Source organism: Macrobrachium rosenbergii, chromosome 59 (assembly GCF_040412425.1).
Source record: "Macrobrachium rosenbergii isolate ZJJX-2024 chromosome 59, ASM4041242v1, whole genome shotgun sequence".
NCBI classification, from domain to species: Eukaryota; Metazoa; Arthropoda; class Malacostraca; order Decapoda; family Palaemonidae; genus Macrobrachium; species Macrobrachium rosenbergii.
The window spans coordinates 34309614-34314613 of record NC_089799.1 but is presented as its reverse complement, the minus strand read 5'-3'; the positions used below and the strand labels follow the sequence as shown (position 1 = coordinate 34314613).

General features: G+C 34.4%; 1 protein-coding gene across 1 annotated transcript in view; it reads left to right on the top strand.

Moving 5' to 3' along the window:
- The first annotated feature begins 3989 nt into the window (after positions 1–3989).
- The window catches only part of LOC136837486 (uncharacterized), a 14858-nt gene continuing 13847 nt past the window's right edge, over positions 3990–5000 (top strand). Inside the window, exon 1 of the mRNA XM_067102278.1 lies at positions 3990–4120. The gene's annotated coding sequence lies outside the window, so the exon portion shown is untranslated. The remainder of the gene's footprint in view (positions 4121–5000) is intronic.

The window sequence follows — 5000 nt, the reverse complement described above, 5'->3', positions numbered from 1 at the left end:
TGGCAACTATATAGGACAGGCCACCACCGGGCTGTTGTTAAAGTTTCATAGGCCGCGGCTCATACAGCATTATACCGAGACCACCGAAAGATAAATCTGTTTTCGGTGGCCTTGATTATACCCTATACAGAAAACTCGATAGCGCCGAAGATTCTTCGCCGAAGATTCTTCGGCGCATTTTTTTACTTGTTTGTTTATGTATTTGCTTGTTTGCTCGTTTCGTTCACACATCGTCATTAACAGACAAAAAGTTTATATTAGTTTGCCAGTCGCTAAGCTCTTTGTATATTGCTCCTTTTTCTTGGTAAATTTAAATTTTAAAACAACATATGAGACTTCCTCTCTCCCTTGGCAACAATGACCTTTAGCTGATGAGTTGACAATATTCCTGAAAGATTAATAAATCCTCTTTCATACTTTTCATTTGACATAACGGAACAAAAGTTTAGTTTGTTATCCTTAGAAAATTTATCACTGATTTTACAGGATATTTTTAAAGACGATGCAGCACTTTTACTAAAAAAAAAAAAAGAAAAACATCAAGACAAAGAGAACTATGGTATTTGATAGAAACGATATCCTCTGGCGCTCAGCCTATTTATAGTTCCATATTGCGATCTAATAGTCTGATTATTAAATACATGTTTTTCTTTGTCAAAGTAATGATCTCAGGGCGTTCTAGATATCAAAAACTGTTAAAAAGGACGCGATTATGCCCCGATTTTTCAGTTTCATCTCTTGCCATCAGTCAGCCAAAGGGCCTTCCTTTTACAGGTGACTCTTCATGAGGTATCTTTTATTTGTTAAGCAAATATGATTAACACAATACGACTGGTTGTTTATGCGCTCGTGAATAAAATGCAAGCAATGTTGTTGCCTCCAGTTGCTCTATATCGCAAAGTATCGCAGTTATTTTTAATGCTAATGATTCGTTTTGCCTTAAACATCATAAGTTTTTTTCTTATCTAAAACTTATGTTATGGAATATTGTTTAACAATAAGATTCATATTTCAAAACATGATATTTTTGCTGTAACCAGCAAAATGTGAAACTAAGGGCCAGAGATAATGTGTGCCATCGCAAATAGTTTTTCCCATAGCATGAAAACATAATTACCTTTTATATATATATATATATATATATATATATATATATATATATATATATATATATATATATATATATATATATATATATATATATATATATATATATATATATATATATATATATATATATATATATATATATATATATATATATATATATATATATATATATATATATATATATATATATATATATATATATATATAGTAGGCAGGGAGAAGGGCGCAGGAACGATACAGATTCCGTACATGCATTTATTTGTCTACGCGTTTCTTGACCTTCACATCATCAGGACATCATCTACAGTTATAAATTAAAAGGGGCATTCAGCATACATAGTTAAAAGTTGTTCAGATAGTGTTTTATGGGCCTTTTTATCTTCATATTATACTGTGGTATTACGGTAAAAGACATTCATATATATATATATAATATATATATATATATATATATATATATATATATATATATATATATATATAATATAATATATATATATATATATATATATATATATATATATATATACATGCTTAAAAAAATCACAGCAGATGCACGTAACTTCAATTTATAAGCGAGTACCACAGGAAACAAGTCGTTTTGTGCCCTGACGATGCGTGAATAAACGTGAAAGCGCTTGGTACTGAACTTCCGCCTGTCATTTTCCTGTGGTACTCGCTTTTATAAATATAAAATATATATATATATATATATATATATATATATATATATATATATATATATATATATATATATATATATATATATATGAAATGGTGATAAACGCACCCAAGAAAAACATATGCGGACAATATAAATTCAAATGAGTACTGTTGATGTTTGTTTAATCAAAATTCCTTAATGTTATGGAGTTAAATTTTGTGTTTCACTACTACCAGTGAGTTCTATCATTCAGTCATGAATTTATCTTCTTTTATAAGAAAATATTGTTAGGTTAATTTGAGTGATATGGTAATGGATGACACAAGAAAGAATTCAGTGAGAGAGAAGCAGTCAGGTAAACAGGAGCCGGAGCTAATGCTGGCATTGAATCTATTTAATTAATGGCTTGTGACAAACGACTTTGTAAGGTTGATGAAAACAAAATGGTATTGAGTCTATAATTATTATTATTCAGGGGCCAATATTTGTTGCTAAGTGCAATTGCTTTAAGCTACGTCGATTTCGAAGGATGGTATGTGCTCGTCAGAATCGCAAATGAAATATCGTTTATATTACTATTTCCGAGTTGTGTAACCCACACATAGTTTTCCACCTGTTAGAACAGTTCGTCGTTGGGTGAGTCGGTAGAGTTGTGGGCTAGCACTCGCTAGGCCCGAGTTCGAGTCTCCACCCGGCTAATGAAGAATTAGAGGAATTTATTTCTGGTGATAGAAATTCATTTCTCGCTATAATGTGGTTCGGATTCCACAATATGCTGTAGGTCCCGTTGCTAAGTAACCAATTGGTTCTTCTTAGCCACGTAAAATAAGTCTAATCCTTCTGGCCAGCCCTAGGAGAGCTGTTAATCAGCTCAGTGGTCTGGTAAAACTAAGGTATACTTAACTTTTTCCACCTGTTAGTCTTTTTCCCTCAAAATTGGCCCTCTTTATCTTTATTATTGAAAAAGAGTGACGTTCTTGAATGGTATTACTAGACCCACATCCATCGTGGATGGTCCTGGGAATTCAAGAAATAGCTTTTAGTGGTCGAAGAAAGTTGCTGCAATTTCATAAGCATGGACTACATCCAGCATTGCTCAATTTCTCCAACGACTAACGAGTTTTGTTTACAACTTGTCAAAGCGGGCGTTATTGTTACCATCACAAAAACGATTTACTTATAAAGACTTACATTCCATAAACACAAGGCTTATTGAAATTAATTGCTTCTTGAAACATACTAATTTGTTACCTTTTTATGTGAGTTACTTTAACAGGACCTAACATAACAGCATTTGTTTTGCTCTTAGTCTAGTTTGGCATACATGTGTCAAACAAACACACTAATCACTGCTGAAAAAGCAAGTAAAGCGAGTGTTAATAATTTAATGACATTTGTAGGGAAGGATGTGTTTCTACTCTAATTACAGTTAGAACATGATACTAATCATTAACTAGACAAGGCTTGCAAGGCAAAGAAAGACCTATTAATCGCCTGACTGCCGTTGTCACGGCACATCACCCTCACCTACTTCGGCTTGAAACGCAAAACAAGACGGGCTTGCTGCTAACTCTTCTGTTGTAGCTGCATATATTATGATATCTCTCAACCTAAGTTAGCCTCAGAAAGTAAGAAAAGAATCAAGTGACTGACTTCTAACGTTACAATTGATATAACAATATATATGGATCATGTTATCTAATTTAGCTCGTTGCGGTGACTTGGCTGGAAGATATAAAATTTGTCAAGTACAGTATGTTACTGCCCATCCCATACCGGGTCGAGGATGCAAATTTAATGGCATAGTTGTTAAAGTTTGTAAATTAGTGCTTTCATCTCAAGTGTAGTATTTTGCAAATTTCAGACATCCTTCCTTGCAATATATGCAGTTATATGTATATTTTCTTTACCTATCAGCTGTTAATATTTCTATATTGCAGACAATATTCCTTCGCGATGGGAATTGCCTTAACATCTCTTCTCATAACACTTCGCTTGGCCGAAACATCAGTGCCTCCGGATTTTTACAGGTGTAGTTTGTGTACATAGAAATTAATCCTCCAGTGATTCATTCACAGTTGGGATGGAAAAAAAATACTATTCATTCACCGCCGCTTCTGGTGACACGAGCATCTCCAGTTCTCTGAATGCCGTACGACAAGTTTTCCCGCAGCATCCGGGCAGATCATGGCTCAAAGTTATTCGGGGTCAATTTGCGTTGTCCTTTAGTTTCTCGCAGACAGTGAAAGGAAAAGCAGTTGCTATCCGGCTCTCGGTGCGAACTTGCTCTGGTGGTCGGTCTGGTGTTGGATATACGTGTTATGAAATTGTAAATCTTCTAAATAGGTATGTTGTTATTTTGATCCGTGCTATCGTTATTCTTTTGACGAGTTTTATGCTATTGTCGTTTATTAATAGCGTTTCATTTTGTTAAATATCTATTTTGAAATATTTTCCGTGGAGAGAAAAAGCGTGTGGTCTACGTGAAGTTAATTTAACACTTAATTACGCTAAGACAATTCGCGGAGGCTTAACTATGAGACGCAAAATAGATGCAGGATGTTGGTTCGCAATTTCTATTCGTAGCACAAATGACATTTTGAAATCATCTACATTAGGCCTAGTCACTTGGGTCGGATCTGGTCTTAATCCGGATCATTGAATCATGAATAGTCGCGCCAAACTTGTAGTCTCTTTCAAGCTCCAAATATATATTTATATACATATTATGCCTCTTTACAAAAAAAAGACAAATGCCAAAGAGAGAGAGAGAGAGAGAGAGAGAGAGAGAGATTCTCATTTAATCTGGCACATGAATTTGTATTTTCGTAAGCGAGTTCCATCTGGTCTCTCGAAGTTTTCATAGACAATTAAGGTTTTAATAGCTGAAGTTGAGTGCTTTTCGCGAGTCCCCCTGCATTGGTGGCGCTTTCTGAAGCCGGAGTTTAGTATAATTTGCTTTGAGAACTTTGGTACGTTAATTCCCGCAGGGACCGCTGTGGCCGAGACGTGTTTATGTCAAAAGTAGGAACACGCTTATTGTGAGATTTATGTCAGCCAGGTAATTTTATGAATGGCCCTTCGAGAATTCTCTCTCTCTCTCTCTCTCTCTCTCTCTCTCTCCAGCTTATTAGTTACCATGTCAAATGTTTGAAAAAAATTTAAAAAATATCCACGATATTGATTTTGCAGGGTGACGAAAATGAAATATTACGGCTATATGTTC